Here is a 23,816-nt window from a genome sequence, read left to right as displayed (position 1 = left end):
GTAGAAATGAGAAGTGAGCATGTCCCAGATGTGAAGGTCCTGAGTGATGTATGTTGCCTCCTTGAAATGGTTGAGTTACTGGCTTGGTAAATATCATTCACGAAAGCTTAGTATCAAATTTGCCATTGACAGATGGAGTGGATCAAGGTGTGGTAGGGATGTCAGTTAAGCAGATGGTTTTGACCTGGATGCTATCAAATTTTTACAGTATTGTTTGAAGCTGTACTCGTCCAGGTAAGTGGAGAAAATATTTGACATCTCTATCTCCATCACAGTAAAATGTACACCACAAGCTTACAAAGGTATTTTCACTACAGCTCCATGCATCTTGCTGGCGATTTGTGTCTTATAGATGGTGGAAGGGGTGTTGGTGAGTCACTGAATACAGTACACCCAGCCTCTCACCATATAAGTCCTGTCCTGGAGTGCCCTCCCAAAGTGCCTCACACCTCACACCTCACACTTGTCTGCATTAAATCACATCTGCCAGTTTTCAATCTAGTTTTCCAGATGGTCCAGATGCTGTAGCAAGCTTTGAAGCTTTCCTCACTGTCCACTATACCCTCATCCATAAATTTGCTGACCCAATTTACCACATTTTCATACAAGTTGTTGATACACATGACAAACAACAACAGACCAACCCTGATCCCTACAACACACCACTAGTCACTGGCAGCTTTTAGACAGGGAGATTTCTATGGTTTTTGCTTACAGGGGTAATGCCAGAAGGGCTTTGTTCTTGCAAATTCATCATTTGTGCTACAAAATATTAAAAACAGAATGTTGATCTAATCATGTGATCAAAGATGCAGCAGAATCTTTAGCCATGAAACTCATCTGAAAGTATAATAAACAATGTACATGACCGGTCTGCTAGAGCTTATGGTCAATGTTGACCCCAAGGTTGATCCTGGGCATTAGTGATGCATAGATCTTCTCTTTTGGAGATGATCATTGGCTGAGACTTAAATAGTGCCAATCTCAGTTTGAACATCAGCCTACATCATGCAGCATTTGGGCAAAGTTTGCTTCATTTTCCGAGGACACTGCCCTGTTACGTTTCTGCAGTGATATGCTGGAGATGAGATAATTGGTCTTCTTCAATCATTCTCATTTACTTTGACTACTCATGTGTGTTTTCACCCTGATACCGCTGGCTTCAGGCTTTCTCTTTGGTCTCACCTCTGGAATGCTTGAATGAAGTTTGCAATGAAGTCTGGCACCAAGTAGCCTTGGCAAAACCCGGATTCTGTAATCAGTGAGCAGATGATTCCTGAGTAGGTGCCACATAACTTTATTGTTGATGACACCACCCATCATTTTGCGAATGATTAATTGATTGTGGTGTCTGTAGATTCTCTTGAGCTGTTCACTAGGGCAAACAACAAGGATAAAATCACCAACAAAACATTCTTTATCAGCAGATAAGTAACAGTGCCAGCCAATGAAATAAAGTATCAGACTTCACACCATATGATGCTGATAATTTTTAAAGCTAAACCCATTCCTGCGTAGATAACGCTGGAAAACAGTAGATCGGGCAGCATAAGTAGACGGAGAAATGGTTAATGTTTCAGATTGAAGACCCTTCTTCAGAACTGAGTAAGGGAGAAAACAAGTCAGTCAAGATTTCAGAGAAGGTGGGGAGGACAACGGGCGGAACAAAGGTAATGTCAAAAAAGAATCTAATGCTTCCTGATGTGTATGAAGTATAAACTCTTCGTGGACTTCCAGCTGGGTCCAGGTGTTAATTTTAACCAATGTTTTGATGATGCCTAGGCATGTCTAAACCAGTGATGTATAAACTCAACTCCTGTCATCCGTCCCTTCTGATTGGTTAGTCCGCAACCAACAGGTTTTCTTGTCCCAGCTTTTTAAAAAATCATATTCCAATTCCTACTGAGAGCGAGACCTTCAACTTTGTTGAAGTTCTTATTCTGTAGTTCTATTTCAATGGCTTCCTTCACCAGGCGACCCCAAAAGCCATTAACGTGGCACAGTCGAGTCAATCCTGTGATCATTGCATATGCAATGTTCCGCTACCACCGATTTCTCTGGGTAACCCAGACAACTACACCTCCTATGCTCCTTGATGCGGATTTCCACTGTACACCGATAAACACTGCTCAGCATTCACAGTGAATGCTGTAAACATCAGCCGGCCCGAGTCCCAGGTCATCTTTGACCTGCATAAGCTATGTTTTGAGCTCTGTTACGGGTTTATCTGGTAATGGTTGCAAAAGGGCAAAATGATGTCTGTGTACTGAATTGTTAATGTGCTAAAGTCTGGTGATGATGCATAGCCTGACCTACTGGAGCAAGGTTTACAAAAGACAAAAAAAGGAAGGATGGAATAGCAGGCATAATTGGCTAGTTTGGTATAAAAAGAAAACTCAGGGCCACTCCTGCAAACAAACTGTACATGCTCGATAACATAATCTCCCAGTCTGTCACAAACATAGAACAAAGGGCATATTACAGCACATTACAGGCCCTTTGGCCCACAATGTCGTGCTGACAATTTAAACTACTCTAGAAACTGCCTAGAATCTCCCTACCGCATAGCCCTCTATTTTTCTAAGAATCTCTTAAAAGACCCTATTGTATCCGCCTCCATCACCGTTGCTGGCAGTGCAATCCACGCACTCACCACTCTCTGTGTGAAAAATTTACCTCTGACATCCCCTCTGTACCTACTTCCATGCACCTTAAAACTACTTCAGCCCTGGGAAAAAGCCTCTGGCTATCCACACGATCAATGCCTGTCATCATCTTATACAATACACCTCTTTCAGATTACCCCTCATCCTCTGTTGCTCCAAGGAGAAAAGGCCGAGTTCACTCAACCTATTCTCATAAGGCACGCTCCCCAACCAGGCAACACCCTTGTAAGTATCCTCTGCACTCTCTCTATAGTACCCATATCCTTCTTGAAGTGAGGTGACCAGAACTGAACACAGTGGGGTCTGACCACTGTAGTTGTATGTAGTCTTATGTAGTTGTAACATTCCCTCACAGCTCTTGAACTCAATCCCACAATTGATGAATGCCAACATACCATATGCCTTATGAACAACACTGTCAACCTGCACAGCAGCTTTAAGCATCCTATCGACACAGACCTGAAGATTTCTCTGATCGTCCTCACTACCAAGACTATTACCATTAATACTATATTCTGTCTTCAAATTTGGCCGACCAAAATGAAACACTTTACACTTAACCATATAACCATATATGCAACTACAGTATCGAAACAGGCCATCTCAGCCCTTCTAGTCTGTGCTGACGCTTACACTCACCTAGTCCCACTGGCCCACACTCAGCCCATAACCCTCCATTCCTTTCCTGTCCATATACCTATCCAATTTTACTTTAAATGACAGTACCGAACCTGCCTCTACCACTTCTACTGGAAGCACGTTCCACACAGCTACCACACTCTGAGTAAAGAAATTCCCCCTCGTGTTACCCTTAAAATTTTGCCCCCTAACTCTCAAATCATGTCCTCTTGTTTGAGCCTCCCCTACTCTCAATGGAAAAAGCCTATCCACATCAACTCTATCTATCCCCCTCATAATTTTAAATACCTCTATCAAGTCCCCCCTCAACCTTCTACGCTCCAAAGAATAAAGACCTTACTTATTCAGCCTTTCCCTGTAACTTAGGTGCTAAAACCCAGGTAACATTCTAGTAAATCTTCTCTGTACTCTCTCTATTTTGTTGATATCTTTCCTACAATTCGGTGACCAGAACTGTACACAATACCCCAAATTCGGCCTTACCAATGCCTTGTACAATTTTAACATCCAACTCCTATACTCAATGCTCTGATTTATAAAGGCCAACATATCAAAAGCTCTCTTCACTATCCTATCCACATTAGATTCCACCTTCAGGGAACTATGCACCATTATTCCTAGATCACTCTGTTCTACTGCATTCTTCAATGCCCTACCATTTACCATGTATGTCCTATTTGGATTATTCCTACCAAAATGTAGCACCTCACATTTATCAGCATTAAACTCCATCTGCCATCATTCAGCCCACTCTTCTAACTGGCCTAAATCTCTCTGCAAACTTTGAAAACCTACTTCATTACAACACCACCTATCTTAGTATTGTCTCCATACTTACTAATCCAATTTACCACCCCATCATCCAGATTATTAATGTATGTGACAAACAACATTGGACCCAGTACAGATCCCTGAGGCACACCACTAGTCACCGGCCTCCAACTTGAGAAACAGTTATCCACCACTACTCTCTGGCATCTCCCATCCAGCCACTGTTGAATCCATTTTACTACTTCAATATTAATACCTAATGATTGAACCTTCCTAACTAACCTTCCATGTGGAACCTTGTCAAAGGCCTTACTGAAGTTCATATATATACAACATCCACTGCTTTACCCTCGTCAACCTTCCTAGTAACCTCTTCAAAAAATTCTTTATGATTTGTCAAACATGATCTTTCACACACAAATCCATGCTAACTATTCCTAATCAGACCCTGTCTATCTATACACCATCTCTAAGAATACTTTCCATTAATTTACCCACCACGGATGTCAAACTGACAGGCCTATAATTGCTAGGTTTATTCCTAGAACCCTTTTTAAACAATGGAACTGCATGAGCAATACACCAATCCTCCAGCACCATCCCCATTTCTAATAACATTTGAAATATTTCTGTCAGAGCCCCTGCTCTTTCTACACCAACTTCCCTCAAGATCTAGGGAAATCTTGTCAGGATCTGGAGATTTATCCACTTTTATATTCCTTAAAAGTGCCAGTACTTCCTCCTCTTTAATCATCATAGTTTCCATAACTTCCCTACTTGTTTCCCTTACTTTACACAATTCAATATCCTTCTCCTTAGTGAATACCAAAGAAAAGGAATTGTTCAAAATCTCCCCCATCTCTTTCGGCTCCACTCCACTCTGATTCTCTAAGGGACCAATTTTATCCCTCACTGTCCTTTTGCTATTAATATAACTGTAGAAACCCTTTGGATTTATTTTCATCTTACTTGCCAAAGCAACTTATCTGGGTTGAACTCCATCTGCCACTTGTCATCCCAGTTCTGCATCTTACAAATGTGCTGCTTTAACCTCTGACAACCCTCCACAAACATGAGAAAATCTGAAGAAGATGGAAACCTTAGACAACACACACAAAATTCTGGAGGAATTCAGCAGGCCAGGCGGTATCTATGGAAAGGAAACGTTGACCGTTTGTTCCTTTCCATAGATGCTGCCCGACCTCCCAATCCGTATTTGGTTTCTTCAATGAAGAGGAGGCCAAAAATGGAAGAAAGTCTTGTTGTCAGAGCAGATACAATAGAATTGAATGAACACAGAGAATGAACAGGAACTATTACAGGTGTATGAACAAGTCATTTCCACTTCTTCCCAGTGAATCACTGCTACACCTGCCTGGGCGTGCAATTGGGTGGGAGGAATGGGAATGATGCTTGCTTTGCTGTTGTTGTTGCTGCTTGTAATGTTCTGTGGAACATTGTACGTCAGCATCGGGATGTGTGGTGACACTTGTGGGCTGTCTGCAGCACATCCTTGGGTGTGCTGGTTGTTAATGCAAATTAAACTTCTTACGTGTGTGTTGTGAAGTAGATCAGATAAGTAAATCTGAATCTGTAAGAACTACATGTTGTGATATCTTCTTCATTGAAGAAACTAATGCAGATTAGGGGACCATTTTGTGCAATGGCTCTTCAGTTATACAGGTGACGTTGAGCATCCAGTTGCCTGTCACTTTAATTGTCTGTCCTGCTTGTAGTCTGACCTCTGACAGTGTTCCCTGGTGAAGGATGAGAGCAAGAAATTTTCACTGGTATTCATTACAACATTGTTTGTTGGTATAAATTATAATGCTATTTTTCTTGTTACTGTCAGTTTTATTTCTTTGTATAATAGCTAAGTTTTAAAAAGCCTGCTTCAAAAATGTTTTCCAAATATTGTGACTATATACAAGATAAACATGCCATAAATTATATTTTGTTTCTTGAATCTGAAAATTGCATTTAAAGTATGAATTCAGCAAGTACAAAGCTGACATCTTTGGGAGGTTGAGCCTTTGGAACCAAAGCTATTGTTTTCGTTCAGAATGATGATTTAGTTCAACCACAGACATTCAAAAGAAAACTATTTTTAATGGTGTTGCAGTTCACTGCAATACTGTCTGTCTGGTCAAAATTTGATGCAACCTTTCCTAGAAACAGTAACATTTCATGACAAACATAGACCATTGACACATGACAATATTTTAAGTGTGGGAGAGAATAGATGGATAGAGCCAGAATCAAAAACAAATCTTAAAAGAAAATACCGTGAAGTCTTTGTTACTACTAAACTAAACAGTCCTGGAGGGTGTGTCACAGAATAATACACTGCCTTCATTGCCAAAGCAATAAGACAGGCTAAAAAACTTATTAATACAGCAAAAGGATAGGAAATAGTTAAATTGTTTATGCTGCCTCAGTTCTGCACCATTTTATCAACCCAAAAGATCGTTACTTATTTACTTGGATTTTGTTCTGTGCTGATTTCCATAATGCTTCTGCTATGTGGCCATACTCACAAGATTTCTTGTCAGCAATACTTCTGGGGTTTGATTTTAATCAACGCGCAGTGTCCGTGCCAGAGATTTTGTGACAAGAATTTTCCAGGATAGCTGCAATGCTGGTGCATGAAGACACTGAAAGAATTGCCTTGCAATTGCATCAGTGGTAATTGTCAGTAATAAAGCAATCTGATTTCTACCATGATTAGAATGGAATTCTGCAAAATTATTATTTCACACTATGTAGTAAATCCCTTCTAAAATAATTTAAAATTCCCCTATTTATCAACTTTGAAACTAGTATAATCTATTACTTAAATGCAGTTTGAACTGTTATCCAGAATATTGCTGCTAAAACAATTACTACCTCCTGCATGATTAGCTTCAGCTCACTAAGGATTTACGTTACTGCAAAATTGTTTAATGTAGTTGTATGGTCAAATGCCGAAGAAGATTGCTTTAAAATTATAGTCAAAGTCATTGTTTGGATGAACTAGCAGGCTATTAAACCACACAATAAAGTGATATAATACAAGCTTTTATGATCACCTAGTTTCTAAAAGCATATTTAATATAATCTTTTTTTATTACACTCTCCTTGTGCCTTATCTAACCAGGTAGAAGATGTGTGAAATCTAATAATCTAAAAGGGCCATTAAATTTAACTGCCCAATCAATAGTTCTTGGGGGTAAAATAAATCCATTTGTAGATTCAGCATATTGAAATGCATATTGGAATGTCCTGTCAAAGGCAGAGGTACAATGACTACATTTAAGAGGCATTTAGACAGAGAGGATATGGTCCTAATGCGGGCAAACGGGATTATTGTAAATGGGCAGGAAGGTCAGCATGGCTGTGGTGGTGGGTCCGTTTCTGTGCTATGACCCTATGATTCTAAAGAAAGAACATTTCATTCCCAGATTAGACCCTTAACATCGAGCAAGCAAATCAAGTTGCAAGTTCCAGTTTATTTAGATTAGCCTTTGTCACTTGTCTTTTAGAAGTGTATTCCACAGTGAAGATCTGCAGCGATATTAATGTCAGCATTTAAATGATTTGCTTAAAAATCATGCTTAAAAACAGAGCAGAACTATCATTAAGTTGCAGATAGTACACTTGAACCCAACATGTTGAATGTAATGCTAGCTAATTTCACATCTTGCACTTACGTTGCATCTTTCATGATACCTGGTTTCCAGTCAGTGAAATACTTTATTAACTTGGCAGAGATCTACTTAACTTAAGCTTATGGACTCTGGTCAAGGGTTGGGGAAGGTACAGAGAATGGAAAATTGAAGTGTACTTTGCTTTGTTCCTACTGATTCATTGTTACGTAATGCAGAAAAAAGAAACTGAAAAATTATTCATGCTGTGCATACTGTCCAATGTATGGACTTCCTGGTGAAGATTGTGAAACTCAGTTAAAATATCAGTAATATAAATTATTTGTATACTTTGTTTTAACACATTAAGACCCCTAGAAAATATGTTAAAAAATCACAGTTGGGAAACAATCAGGCTGTCATCATATTGGTCTGGTTTTAATTTTGCAGGTAGATGGAGACGTAGGCCAAGTTCAGTCTTCGAGCTAATAGTTGTTATCATGGCCCCAGTTCGCAGAATTTGGATAGTCTGAAGAACTTGCCTAATTATCAGATTGAAGGACCATTTATTTTTTAGCAATAATTTGCTTAAGTGATCCCTATACAGTAAAGTATTAAATCTTTCTTTTGTGATGTACTTGTATAAAAGTTAAGGTTTGTACTCTGATCTGTTGTGTTGGCATCACTTCAATAGACTGCGGTACAATCATGCCAACTGCTGTTTGCAGTAGCATAAAAGTGTTCTCTCATCAGTTCATTTGTATCAATTTAACCTTTTCAATACAGTTCTACTTCAACACTTCTCAAACTTCAGTAGCATGATTTTAAAACGCGTGGACACTGCAGGTTGTTAAATTATGTAGAAGTGCTCCCTCTAGTGAAATGCAGCTACTTAATATCTGACAACATTTTACCTCCTAGAAATCCTTAACAAAATTACGTACTATACTTTGCCTTAACTATGTGCATTCATGGTCACTTTAAGATACTTTATATAACTGGGAGTGATGGATTTTTAGTTATCAATGGAAATCAGGTTAGTGCTGGAATGTAGTGCTGAGATAGATGGTCAGTCTTAATTCCACTGTATGTTGGGGCAAGCATTCCTGCCTTCATTTCATGCTCTTAAGTAAACTTTTGAACATTGGTTATTTGTTTGTTAATTACAGGATAAAGGATTCTCTGCAGAGTCCTGCATTTCTTTCCATCCTTAAATGTCTTCAGGAGGGGGTTAGTGATTCACTTGCTCGAACCTGTGCAGTCTGAATAGTGATGATACTTCCATGGTGCTGTTGTGGAGGGATCTCCAGTTTCTTGACCAAGTGAAGGTGAAGCAATAGCAGAATATTTTAAGCTCTGGACACGGCGTGATTTGGAGGAAAATTTGCAAATCGGATTTTACTTAGTGGTTACCGGGGTTGGGGTAGCATTAAGAGGTATTGGTGTGTTGTTGCACTCAATTTTATTGATGACATGCATGAGGAACAGTATCTGAGGTGCAATTAAAAAGTGGGACCCACTGCTTTATAAATATACTGACATATCAAGAAACACAACTTGAGGAAAATGTTGAACACCTATGAAACACTGATCCAGCTGGAGACAGAGATTTGCATCAATACTTTAATACTTTTGATAATGTGCCTTTCTGGTATGTCCATGCTCAGTTATTAGTTATTCATTAGTTATTTTGACCTTATTTGCCTTGATCTACAATGTTTAGTTCTTATTTAATTGGATTAAGTCTAAACAATTTGTACGATTAAGTGACATGTGAGCCATGTTGTCTGCTGGTCAAGCAAATATTTGTCATCCAAAAGCTCTGTTTATTTTAGTTAATAGAAAATATTGATTATTTCCAGAACAATGTGTAAATCAAGTTCAAAAATAATGTAAGTCAACTCTGCTGTGAGCTATCCATCATTTAGTACATAGAAACAGCATGTTTTTGCTTCAAACTATTACATTTTCTTAATATATTAAGTAAGCAACAACAAATCCATCATGAACTCTGCTGGAAACTTAACTTAAACAAGCAAGAGTCAAATATTATCAAACTTTGCAGGTGTGGTGCACTTTGCAGTTTTCTGTAAAACAGTCAGTGAGGATTTCGGGTTGCTGGCACACTTGTGAAACTGGAAGAAGACCCACAGAGGAAGCCAAGATTAGCATTGACTAGCAGGCTGCTGCCCTGATGTTGCACAAGCAGGTTCACTTGAGAAGTGCGACTGGAAGTGTTACTCTGCACACACCTAGAAGGCAGATAATTAAATCCCAGGAAACCTAGAATCAGCCAAGCATCAATATGTTGCATCAGAGAACTAAGTTCAAATAAAGTTATTATCAAAGTACACATATGTCACCATATGCCACCCTAGGTTCATTTTCTTGCAGACATTCACGGTAGAACAAATAAGTCCAATGAAATCAGTGAAAAACTACACATATAAACTGACAACCAACCAATATGCAAAAGAGGACAAACTGTGAACATACAAAATAATAATAAATAATACTGAGAACATGAGTTCTAGAGTCCTTGGAAGTGAGCCTGTAGGTTGTGTTCAGTGATCAGTTCACTGTTGAGGTGACTGGAGTTATCCACACTGGTTAAACCTGGTGCCGTGGTACCAAAGGCTCCTGTCCCTTCTTCCTGACAGAAGCAGTGACAAGAGAGCTTGGCCTGGATGGTGGGAGTCCTTGCTGGTGGACGCCATCTTCTTTTGGCAAAGTTTCTTGTAGATGTGCTCAATGCTGGGGAGCGCTTTTTCTGTAATAGAGTGGGTTGTATCCATCACTTTTTTGTAAGCTTTTTCCACTCATTCCAGTCATGGAAAACTGCAGCCCCTGTGTCCATCTGATCCACACCAAGCCATTTAAATTGCCTAGTTCCATCGACATTGCCTTCCATGCCCCTACTACCCACTTACCTATCCAAACTTCTCTTAAATGTTGAAATCAAAATCACATCCACTGCTTGTGCTGGCAGCTCATTCCACACTCTCACCATTCACTGAGTGAAGAAGTTTCCCCCCATGTTCCCCATAAACATTTCATCTTAACCGATGACCTCTAGTTGTAGCCTAGAGGAAAAGCCTGCTTGCATGCCTTATTTATACATCTCATAATTTTGTATACTTCTATCAAATCTCCCCTCAACCTTTTATGTTTCAAGGAATAAAATCTTAAACTACACAACCTTTCCCTATAACTCAGGTCTTCAATACGTTAAATTTTCTCTGTACTTTTTCAATCTTAATTACATCTTTCCTTTATGTAGGAGACCAAAATTACGCACAATACTACAAATTAAGCCTCATCAACATCTTAAACAACTTCAACATAACATCCCAAGTCCTGTATTCAATACTTGATCTATGAAGCCAATATGCCAAAAGCTTTCTTTACAACCCTATCAATCTGTGATGCCTCTTTCAATGAATGATGGATCTGTATTCTTAGATCCCTTTGTTCAACCACACTCCTCAGGGTCCTAACGTTCACTGTGTAAGACCTGGTCTGGTTTACCTTCCCAAAGTGCAACACCTCACACTCCTCTGTTTTAAATTCCATTTGCCATTTTTCAGCCCATTTTTCCATTTGGTCCAGACCCTGCTGGAAGTTTTGATAGTCTTCTTCACTGTCCACTACAAGCCCAATCATGATGTCATCCACAAATTTGCTGATCCCGTTATCAACCAGACGATTGATATAGATGACAAGAAACAGCAGACCCAGCACTGATCCCTGCAGCACACCACTAGTCACAGGCCTCCAGTCAGAGAGGAAACCATCTACTGCCACTCTCTGGCTTCTCCCACAAAGCCAATGTTTAATCCAATTCACTACCTCATCCTGAATGCTGAGCAACTGAACCTTCTTGACCATCTTCCCTTGCAGGAACTTGTCAAATGCCTTACTAGAGTCCATGCGGACAAATGCCTTGCCACATCAATTATCCTGATACCTTTCTCAAAAGACTTTATAAGATTGATTAGACATGACTCTCCAAAAACAAAGCCATGCTGACCATCCCTAATCGTCCTTGTGCATCCAAATATGTATATATCTGGTCCTTAGATTGTCTTCCACTAACTTTCCCACAACTGATATCAAGCTCACCAGCCTATAATTTCCTAATTAATTTTTTGAGCCTTTCTTAAACAGTGGAACAACTTTAGCTATCCTCCAATCCTCCGGTACTTCACTTGTTGCTAAAGATGATTTAAATATCTCTGCTAGAGCCCCTGTAATTTCTGTACTTGCCTTCCACAGGGTCCAAGGAAAATGTTGTCAGGCTCTGGGAATCTGTCCGCTCTGAATTGCCTCAAAGCAGCACACAGCTCCTTTGCTGTAATCTGTACAGGGTGCATGACCTTGCTGCTGTTTTACTTCACTTCTGTAGACTCTGTTTCCATCTCCTGAATAAATACAAATGCAAAAATCCATTTAAGGTCTTCCCCATCTCTTTTGTCTCCACACATAGTTTATCATTCTCATTTTCCATGCAATCCTTTCTTCTTGACAGATCTGTAGAATCCTTTAAGATTCTCCTTCACCTTGTCTGCTGAAGCAACCTCATGTCTTTTTTTAGCTCCCCTGATTTCTTTCTTAAGTGTTCTCTTGTATTTCTTATACTTCTCAAGTATCTCGTTTGTTCCTACCTGCCTATACCTGCTATGCGCCTCCTATTTTTACTTAACCAGGGCCTCACTATTTCCCAAAAACCAGGATTTCCCCAACTTGCTACCCTCGCCTTTTATTCTGACAGGCACAGTCAAGCTTTGTATTTTCAAAATTTTACTTTTGAAAACCTTTCACTTATCAAGTACACCTTTGCCAGAAAACGGCCTTTCCCAACCTACACTTGTCAGATCCTCTCTGATATCATCAAAATTGGCCTTTCTCCAATTTAGAATCTCAACCTGAGGACCAGACCTAAAAGTTTCCATAATTACCTTGTAACTAATGACATTATGATCACTAGATACATCTAGTGCATCTAGTGACCATAATGCACTAGATCTTGGGCACTGGTGTTTCCATACCAGGCCATGATGTCACCACTGCACATCTATGGAAGCTTTGCAAAGTTTTGGATGACATGCTGAATATGCATGATCTTCTAAGAAAGTAGAGGCACTGCCATAGCTTCTTAGTAATGGCACTTGCATGCTGTTCCTAGGACAGATCCTCTGAAATGACCAATAAAGAATTAAATTACTGACCCTCTCCACCTCCAAACCCCTGATGGGGAGTGGCTCACAGACCGCTGATTTTCTCCTTTTGTAGTCAATAATCAAATGCTATCTGCCATTTTCAGCTCGGTGGCCGCTAGACTTGGTGCCTGTACTTTAGTAGCGGTTGCTATGACCACCCTTGACTTCTGTGCCTTGGGATTACTGCAGGGCTCTGCTGGAGATGTTTGCAGGAATTTGCAAATGGTGGCATACAAGGCAGACTGACTGACTACTTGTTTGATAGCCTGCCTAGTTTGGGCGTGTACTTCAGTCTTCCTGCTCTGTCTGAACTCCCTCAGGGGTGGGAGGAGACTTACTGAGTGCATTCTTACCACAGTTAAGGCAAGGCCCATTCACAAGCAGTTCCACCTACATCTGGTGGACTCGTCCAATGGGAGACAAGGAAGATATGAAGTACTGAGGAAGAGTTTGTGCAGGGAGGTAATTTTGGTCTGAGCATCTATTTCACTGTCCCCTTCTAGTTTTCATTTCCCTCACAGCCAGTTGTGCTTCCATCCTGACAACAAACTGCTGAGCACTGGTACATCAGGTGCTGAGTGACACAAAGAAGGCTACCAGGTACCTTGTTCATTGTGCCACTCTTAGTGAGCCTGGTTTCAACAAACTCCTGTATTCATACCTAATGTTTTACGGAGTTGGCTACTCTGTCCCAGAGGTTTGCATGAGACAGACTGGTCCTCTCTGACTGCTTGCACAGTGCAGCTGGGACACCACACATTCTCTGCTGCCGATCCAGAAATATCCCGGCCATCATCACCAGCACAAAGCTTCAGCAGTTCTGGGGACTTCCATCCCAGTCACCTCCAGCTCAGGTGTAAGCTGTCCCTTTTGTACAGCCCATACCTTCCCCAAACAAGATGGCATGGGGAAGTATTTAATTAGGGAAGGCTGAATTATGTGCTATTTGGCAGGAGCTTGAGGACAGAAATTAGGAAAAGACTACTCAGGGAAATGCACAATTGAAATGTGGAGGTTGATTAAGGAACACTTGCATTGGGTTCTGGATAGGTTTGTCCCACTGAGGCAGGGAAACGATAGTTGGTGAAGGATCATCTACGGAAGGGAAAGAAATAGGTTTAGGAAGCAATAATCAGACCAGAGAGTTATAAGGTAGGCAAGAAGGAGTTTATGAAATGTCACATGAGAGCTGGAAGGGCACATGGAAAGGCCTTGGTGAGATGAAGTAAAAAAAAACAAGGCAGTTTGCACATGTCTGAATGACTAGAGTGAGGGCAGAACTCATCAAGGATACAAAGTGGAAACATGTGCCTGGAGTTGGAAGAGGGAGAGAAGGTCCTTAACGAACACTTTGATTCAGTATTCACCAGTGAGAAGGAACTTGACAAATGTGAGGACAATGTAAAACAAACTGATATGCTAGAACATGACAACATTAGAAAGAGCATATGCTGAAACATTTGAAAAACATTAAGATATATTCCCCGGGTTACTACAAGAAGTGAGAGAAGAGATTGGCCATGATTTTTGCATTCTCACTGACCACAGGAATAGTATCATAAGATTGGAGAATGGCAACTGTTATTTCTTTAATCAAGAAAGGGAACAGGGGTAATCTTGGGAATTGTAGACCAATGGGTTTTATGTCAGTGACAAGCCAGTTATTGGACTATTGGAGAGGATTCTTAGAGAGGGGATTGACAAATGTTTGGAGAAGCATAATCAGATTAGGATTAGTCAGCATGGCTATGTGATAGGCAGGCTGTGCCTCATGAGCCTGATTGAGTCCTTTGAGGAAGTGACAAAACAATTGATGAAGGTAGAGCCGCAGATATGGTATAAGTGGATTTTAGTAAGAAGTTTGACAAGGTTCCTCATGATGGGCTCATTTAGAAAGTCTGGAGGCATGGGATCCAGGGAAATGTGGCTACATAGATTCAGAATTGGATTGCTCACAAAATGCAGATGGTGATGATAGATGGAGTGTATTCTGTCTGGAAGTTGGTGATCAATAGGGTTCTGCAGGGATCTGTTCTGGAACCCCTTGAGATCTTTGTGATTTTTATGAATGACTTGGGACAAGGAAATGGAAGAGTGGGTTAGTAAATATGCTGATGACACATAGATCAGTGATGTTGTGAACAGTATAGAAGGTTACCTTAGGATATAAAGGGACTTTGATTGGATATAGAGCTGGGTTGAGAAATGGCAGATGACGTTTGATCCAGAAAAGTGTAAACTGCTACACTTTGAAAGTTTAAGCTTGAAGGCAGAATACAAAACAAATGGTGGGATTCTTAGCAATGTGGAGGAGTAGAGGGATCTTGGGATCCATGTCCATAAAGCCTTCAAAGTAGCCAGGCAAGTTGATAGGATGGGTAAGAAGTTGTAATGGCGGGTTAGTCAGGGGATTAAGTTCAAGAGCAGTGAGGTAATATCGCAGCTCTGTCAAACTCTAGTTAGACCGCACTTGGAGTATTGTGCTCAGTTCTGTACGCCTGATCATAGGAAGGATGTGGAAGCTTTCGAGAGAGTGCAGAGGGGATCTACCATAATACAACCTGTATTAGAATGAGTGTCTTTTTAGGGATTTTCTGTTTGATGCAAAGGGAGCTGATAGGTGGTTTGATAGAAGGTATAAAATGTTAAGAGGCATAGATAAAGTGGACACCCAGCACCTTTTTCCAGGTTGGAACTGGTTAATGGGAGGGGACAATATTGTAAAGTGATTGGAAGAAAGTATAAGGGGGATATTAGAGGTAGATTTTTTGTACAGAGAGTGGCGGGTGCATGAAATGCACGATTGGGGTGGTGGTAGCGGCAGATACATAAGAGATAAGTAAGACACTTTTAGATAGGCATGTGGATGAAAGGAAAACCAAGTCGTATATGGGCGAAAAGGTTTAGATGAATCTTCAAGTAGGTTAAAAGGTCAGCACAACATTGTGGGCCACAATTCCTGACTATGCTGTACCATTCTATGTTCTAAAGTTGATGCCCTTTCACTTGAACATTGAACTTTTTTTGGCACCTATTTGCCAATTTGATTAATCTATTAACATCTCTTTAAAATATATGTTTTCTATCTACGTTATTGACAATGTCTCTTCCTAGCCTAAAAACCTCCAGGAGAGAGAATTTCAAAGATTGATCATCCTTTGTAAGATGTTTCCATGTATCTCATTTTTTAAAGATCAACCTTTGTCCTCACTTTTGAGACTCTCCACTGGTGTAAACATCTCAACATCTAACCTGTCATGGCCTGAGAGTAATTCTTCAAAAATCCAAAGACTACAGATACAACTTCTTTAGCCTTGTGTAGGTGTGACAATCCTCTCGTTCCGAGAATCGACCCCAGTGAATTTCTTTTGAATGTCATGCAGTGCTACAGTGTCTTAAGAAAAGGGACCAAAACTGTGCATAATACTGCAAGTGTGGCCTCACTAAACTTCACCCTATACAACTGTAATAGCAAATCCCTATACTTAAATGGCAATATCCTTACAATAAATGCTGAAATGCTATTTCCCCTCTTACCTAATTGTTGAACTTATTGTGATTCATGCACAAGAACACCTAATTCTTTCTGTATTTTACTCATTTGCAATTACTGTCCAATAAGACGATGGTCTGACTTTTGATTCCTCCTATGGAAGTGCATAACCTCATCTTTTCTCTCACTAAGCTTCATTTGCTAATTTTCACCCACCCACTCAATTTATCTATATCCTGTAGCAGAGTCATGATGTCCTTGTCGTAACATGCCCTTCCATCTGTTTTCACCCACCATTTCATTATATCCTGCTCCCTAATCTCACCCTGCCACGTTCACATAACTTATGCTCCTTATTATTCATCTCTAGAAGCTCTTAATGTTTGTTTCAATATTACTTGGATGTTTTCTATCATGACCAAGAATCCCCCCATTATTATCTTTTTATACATTTGCTTGTGGTTTCTGAAAAATTCCCAGAACTTTAGACAACCATTAGACCAGGGGTTCCCAAACTTTTTTTTTGCCATGGATCACTATAATTAATCAAGGGATCCATGACCCTGGGTTGGGAACTTTTACATTAGTCCTTTCTATTTTATTGTTCTCATTTAAAATTTGGCATTATGCTTGACCTTTTTTGTCTACAAATGGTTCATCTTTCTCACAGAATCCTTCTTTCCAAACAGATGCATTTCTGCCTCTGTATATCCCCAGCCCCATCCCTCTCTCAGTTCACTGTAACATCTCTATCTTCATATCTTACTTAAGGTGAAGATGTTGGAGTTGGTCTTCAAACTGTACCTGGAATTCTACTTCCTAATGGATTCTTAACCACAAGGTCCCTTGTTAATATTACCTCTTTACACATAAACAAATCAATTACAGTTCCCTTCATATATACCTTCCGTATCTCTCCATTTTGGTTTGGTCCAATTTCTATGGAGGCTTATAGAACACTTCCACCTGCAGGAAGATGGGGAGGTTCTGGTTTCTCATGAGGATCAGTACTATGCTAATTTCATGCATATGGTACCACAAATTTAATTTCAATTTCTTCTTTTGATTTTGGACTGTAAAACTATAAGATATAGGAGCATGGTTATACCCTTTGACTCATCAAGTCTGCTCTGCCATCTCATCATGGCTGATCACGGCTCTCAGCTCCAAACTTGTTCCTTCTCACATTATTATTTTATGCCCTGACTAATCAAGAACCCATCATCCTTTGGCTTAAATATATGTAAAGTCTTGGCCTCCACAGTTGTCTGTGATAACAAATTCCACAGATTCACCACTCTCTGGCTAAAGAAATTCCACCTCAGCTCTGTTCTAAAAGGATGCTCCTCTATTCTGAGGCTGTGTCGTCTGGTCCTAGACTCTCCCATCATAGAATTCATCCTCTGCACATCCACTCTATTGAGGCCTTTCACCATTTCCTTGTGGTCACCCCTCATTCTTCTGATCTTATTCTTATTTTTAAAAGGACCGATAACCTTTTAAATAATACATTACCTCACTCTAATACTTTTGGGGATGCCATTGTATTCTTAACCAGGTTGATATTCTGGCTTTGGAGGTGATGCAGAGGAGGTTCACCAGGTTGATTCCAGAGATGAGGGGGTTAGACTATGAGGAGAGATTTGAGTCAGCTGGGTCTGTACTCGCTGGAATTCAGAAGAATGAAAAGAGATCTTAGAGAAAATTATGAAAGGGATAGATAAAATAGAGGTAGGAAAGTTGTTTCCACTGGTAGGTGAGACTAGAACTAGGGGACATAGTCTCAAAATTCGGGGGTGTAGATTTAGGATGGAGATGAGGAGGAACTGCTTTTCCCAGAGAGTGGTGAATCTGTGGAATTCTCTGCCTAATGAAGCAGTGGAGGCTACCTCAATAAATATAGATTGGATAGATTTTTGCATAGTAGGGGAATTAACAATTAATGGGGAAAAGGCAGGTAGGTGGAGATGAGTCCATGGCCAGATCAGCCATGACCTTATTGAATGGTGGAGCAGTCTTGATGGGCCAGATGGCCTACTCCTGCTCCTATTTCCTATTCTTATGCCTGTTTTCAGTGAGATCACTTGAAAATCACATTAGTGTGGGTCTCCAATGATCTTTCTTCTGCTAATCAGCAATGAGAATAGACCAAAAAGGGGAAAATTGCTCTCAAAGTTTGCTGTTAAGGAACAAAGCTGCCAAAACAAATTTAACAGTATGTGACAAATGGAAACACTTGCCTTTAAACTTCTGCAATGTATTCTTTTTTATTCTTGTAAATAACATAATTAGAGACAGACCTCTTCTGGATGTTATCTGCCCAGTAACAAGTGCTGGGTCCAAGCCAGTGTCAGTAACTGTGGACAAAACAAACTAAGCCACACTCCCTGGAGATACCAGACTGCATGGATTTTCTTTAAAGTATTTCATAGATCACCTTCAGTTTTTTTATGTAGAAATTTATAACAAAAAATATTTTCTTTCCATTGTAATCCTTGAAGGCTTGTAATGTAGAGAACATGTTTCATTCACCTATAAACAAAAAACAAATACATTTTCTGTGCCCACAGCCAAGTTCAGTGTCACTGCATTTTGGAGTAACAGTCAGGTTGGAGTGCATGCCAAAAAGGAATCTTCTTTATTCTCCTTCACAAATTTAAATCATAGAATTGGATGGTTTCTTAAAAAAAACGAGGATGTTTCTATATGGCCCTCTCTGCTTGTGATCTTGTTACATCAGGATTCTCTACTCCATAGCCTCTAACCTGATAATGTCTCGTACTTGTATTTCCTGTTTCTATGTCTTATTCATGATCCACAGACAGGAGGCCCATTATTTCTGTCTGCTCCTGCTCTACCCAATTTATCTCCTCATATCTTGACTTAATCCTGTTTCCCCTTGTCTGGTCCCTTCCCTCCTACATCTAGGACATTTGCTTAGCCTCCACCATTTAGATACATTCTAATTGCTGGGCCCCAATATCTCATCTCCTCTATGGCTATCCAGTTTTAACAACCTCCATCACATTTCAGGAAGGTCTAACTGCCCTCCACTTCTTTCTGCACCAAAGATCCAACTGGTTCCCTTCCGCCTACATGCTCATGCTCTATGCCTACATAGAGAACATAGAATAGTACAGCACATTACAGGCCCTACGGCCCACAATATTGTGCCGACCCTCAAGCCCTGCCTCCCATATAACACCCCACCTTAAATTCCTCCTGGCTGAATTGATTTTTAGTTTAAAGTTCTCTTTTGATTTTCCTCATGTTCTACAAATTGAAGGTGTAACCATGGGCAACCACAAGTGCTTCAGCTCTGCCTGCTTTTTGTTGGCTACATGGAATACTCCTTTTCCAAACCTCTGGTACCACTCTGCAACACTTCTCAACTAGTAACTACATTAGTTCTGCTTCTTGCTTCAGTTGTATTACCTTTGCCACCAGCTTCCACCCTGTTCTCAAATTCACCTGGACTATTTCTGATACCTCCTTCCCTTTTCTAGATCTCACTATGGCAACAATGTACTAAGGTGCTACAAGCTAAAACAATAAAAGCTTGAATATAGGAAGGTGCACTTCAGCTAGATAATGAGGTTCAAGGTCACAACAAGGTAGACTGAGGTCAAGAGTCAATTTTCTTGTACTGGGAATGTTCAATGGTCTTATTACAGCAGGCTAGAACTTGTTCTTGAGCCTGGTTGTACATGTTTTCAGGCTTTTGTATCTTCTGCCTGATGGGAGGAGGAGAAGAGAGAATGACCTGGCAGGGCAAGGTCTTTGATTATGTTGGCGGCTTTACTGAGGCAATGAGAAGGAAGGCAAAGGTCTGTGGAGGGGACTTTTGAAGGGCTCTGATGAAGGGTCTCAGACCAAAACGTTGACTGTTCGCTCTTTTCCATAGATGCTGCTCGGCCTGCAGAGTTCCTTCAGCATTTTGTGTGTGTTCCATGGAGGGGAGGTTGGTTTCTGTGTGTACTGAGCTGTGTTCAACACTCTCTTCGGTTTTTTTTTTGTGGTCATGGGTAGACAGTTGCCATAACAAGCCAAAATATTTCCAGATAGGATGCTTGGTCTGGTGCATTGATAATAATTGGTGATGGTCAAAGAGAACATCTGTCTTGTACCTTCACACTCCTCTTCCCCACCTTGATTATTTGTTTTCCCCCCACCTACCACTCTCTCTTTCACTCACTCTCTCTTACTCTCTCACTCTCTCTCATTCTCTCACACACTCTCTCTCACTTTCTCACTCTCTCTCATTCTCTCACACACTCTCTCTCACTTTCTCACTCTCTCTCATTCTCTCACACACTCTCTCTCACTTTCTCACTCTCTCTCATTCTCTCACACACTCTCTCTCTCACTCTCTTTCTCTCTCTCACTCTTTCTCATTCTCTCTCATCCTCTCACACACACACTCTTTCTGCCTACCACTCACTTACGATTGCTTTCTAGCTCCATCCCCGATCGCCTCCTCACCTCCTCTGCCTGCCTCCTCAGTCCACCAGTTATATTAGAAGCCATTCTTGCCACTCCTCTTCTCCTCTTTATACCAGCCATCTTGTCTCTGCAGTCTCAGTCCTGATGCAGGGTTTCGACCTGTTGGACTGGGTGATATTGTGACCCAGAGGTTCTTCGGAAAGCAAGAAAGAGGAATAAAACTAGGTGATTATGGCAGTTTATTAGGTGTTACATGAACAAAAAACCAACAAAGACAGGAAAGGGAGAAAGGAGTCGTGGTTGTCCTGGACTATAAGCTAGCTCAGACTAGACAGATAAAGGATAAGAGGGAGCCTAGGAAACAGTCAGGTTCACTGACGTGATACAGACTGCAGAGAAACTTCTAGAAGAATACAGATTCAGCTATGCTAAAATTCAGGAAAATTCACTGAACAGTTACAAACATGAGAAAATCTGCAGATGCTGGAAATTACACAATTGCTCCAGACAATGGTGCACCCACAAAACATATATCACACATAGCCCATAAAACAAAATATTACCATAAATAAGCTAATGAAATATAATTCAAAATGCATGTAGTGCACTGCGCAGGTAAACAATAAACAGCTCCTCCTCCTAGTGGCGAGACCCTCAGTGATGGGAGGGCATTCACAAGCCTCACAGACTGAGGGAAGATGTATGGCAGTCCCAGTCTTAATGCTTCTCAACCTCCTTCCTGATAGCAGTGGGTTAAAGAGATTGTGGGATGGGTGTAGGGATTCTCAACAATGCTTTGGACCCTTTGCCTGCAACACTCATAGTAAATGTCACGAATAGAGGAGAGGGAAATCTTAGTGATCCTCTCGATGGTTTTTACTGTCCTCTGTAGGGCCTTGCTGTTCGGGTTCTTACTGTCCTCTGTAGGGCCTTGCTGTTCGGGTTCTTATTGTCCTCTGTAGGGCCTTGCTGTTCGGGTTTTTACTGTCCTCTGTAGGGCCTTGCTGTTCGGGTTTTTACTGTCCTCTGTAGGGCTTTGCTGTTCGGAATTTTACTGTCCTCTGTAGGGCCTTGCTGTTCGGGTTTTTACTGTCCTCTGTAGGGCCTTGCTGTTCGGGTTTTTACTGTCCTCTGTAGGGCCTTGCTGTTCGGGTTTTTACTGTCCTCTGTAGGGCCTTGCTGTTCGGGTTCTTACTGTCCTCTGTAGGGCCTTGCTGTTCGGGTTCTTACTGTCCTCTGTAGGGCCTTGCTGTTCGGGTTCTTACTGTCCTCTGTAGGGCCTTGCTGTTCGGGTTTTTACTGTCCTCTGTAGGGCCTTGCTGTTCGGGTTTTTACTGTCCTCTGTAGGGCCTTGCTGTTCGGGTTTTTACTGTCCTCTGTAGGGCCTTGCTGTTCGGGTTTTTACTGTCCTCTGTAGAGCCTTGCTGTTCGGGTTTTTACTGTCCTCTGTAGGGCCTTGCTGTTCGGGTTTTTACTGTCCTCTGTAGGGCCCTGCAGCTTCCAATCCGCACAATGGTGCGTTGAGTAAGGACACTCTCAGTGGTGTTCCTGTAGAAAGTTGTTAGAATGGGGGGTAGGGCAGAAAGCCTTGCATTACTCAATCTCCTCATAAAGTGTTGAAGCTGCTGTGCCTTCTTCACCAGTGAGGAGGTGTTGTGAGATCAGATTAGATATTTCGTTAAGTGCAGACCAGGGAACTTTGTGCTCTTCACTCTCTCCATGGCAGAGCCATTGATGTGCAATGGAGACTAGTTGAGCTGTGCCTTCCTGAAGCCCACAATCATCTCTTTTGTCTTGTCCATGTTGAAACTCAGGTTGCTGTTCTTGTACCACTTGAAAAGTCTCTTTACCTCCTCTCTGTATGCTGACTCATCTTTGTTGCTGATGTGACTGACCACTGTGGTACCAGTGAGCTGGATCTTGCAGTGAAGTTGTGAGTTAGTAGTGTGAACAGCAGCGGGCTGAGCATACAATCCTGGGGGGCACCAGTGCTCAGTGCGATGGAGCTTGAGATGTTGTTGCTGCCATGGACAGACTGCGATCTTTTTGTCAACAAGTTCAAGATCCAGAGATGACAAATCCCAATGATAAATGTTTACCCACCAGCCTCTAAGAGATGATTGTGTTAAACACTAAGCTGAAGTTGATGAATAACATTTAGGCATATGAGGCATCATTTTCCAGGTGATTTAAAATTGATAAGCAAGCATAAAAACATTAAACTACAAGAAAATACAAGAAAAATAACAATTCTACATCCTACTCCAATAGATCAACAACTTATTTCCTCCCACAGATAGTGCGTAACTAAGTTCCTCTGGAATGTGTGTGTTACTCCAGATTCCAGCATCTGCAGTCTATTGTATCAACAGAGCAGTCTGTTCCTGGCTGGGTGGTAATGGTCGTTGCTATGCAACATTACAAGGAAAGAGGATCTCTGACTAACCAATGAACAGAGGCAGAGTTAGTAGACCTGTCCATCTGGAGTACGTGGGTGGTTGTCCCTTGCCATCCTGTAGACCTGGCCATCTGGAGTACGTGGGTGGTTGTCCCTTGCCATCCTGTAGACCTGGCCATCTGGAGTACGTGGGTGGTTGTCCCTTGCCATCCTGTAGACCTGGCCATCTGGAGTGCGTGGGTGGTTGTCCCTTGCCATCCTGTAGACCTGGCCATCTGGAGTACGTGGGTGGTTGTCCCTTGCCATCCTGTAGACCTGGCCATCTGGAGTACGTGGGTGGTTGTCCCTTGCCATCCTGTAGACCTGGCCATCTGGAGTACGTGGGTGGTTGTCCCTTGCCATCCTGTAGACCTGGCCATCTGGAGTACGTGGGTGGTTGTCCCTTGCCCTCCTGTAGACCTGGCCATCTGGAGTGCGTGGGTGGTTGTCCCTTGCCATCCTGTAGACCTGGCCATCTGGAGTACGTGGGTGGTTGTCCCTTGTCATCCTGTAGACCTGGCCATC

General features: G+C 41.3%; 2 long non-coding RNA genes across 4 annotated transcripts in view; one reads left to right on the top strand and one right to left on the bottom strand.

Moving 5' to 3' along the window:
* Nucleotides 1-1,454: 1,454 nt before the first annotated feature.
* LOC132391264 (uncharacterized) overlaps nucleotides 1,455-23,816 on the top strand; it is a 72,646-nt gene continuing 50,284 nt past the window's right edge. For all 3 annotated transcript variants that reach the window (XR_009511149.1, XR_009511148.1, XR_009511150.1), the window contains exon 1: nucleotides 1,455-1,670. This is a non-coding gene — a long non-coding RNA (uncharacterized LOC132391264). The remainder of the gene's footprint in view (nucleotides 1,671-23,816) is intronic.
* LOC132390752 (uncharacterized) lies at nucleotides 11,974-22,909 on the bottom strand. The gene is made up of 3 exons (XR_009510999.1): nucleotides 21,418-22,909; nucleotides 20,894-21,047; nucleotides 11,974-12,120 (listed from the first exon to the last, which is right to left on the bottom strand). It is a non-coding gene; the product is annotated as an uncharacterized LOC132390752 (long non-coding RNA).

Source organism: Hypanus sabinus, chromosome 3 (assembly GCF_030144855.1).
Source record: "Hypanus sabinus isolate sHypSab1 chromosome 3, sHypSab1.hap1, whole genome shotgun sequence".
In the NCBI taxonomy this organism is placed as follows: Eukaryota; Metazoa; Chordata; class Chondrichthyes; order Myliobatiformes; family Dasyatidae; genus Hypanus; species Hypanus sabinus.
This window is presented reverse-complemented; position numbering and strand designations above follow the sequence as displayed.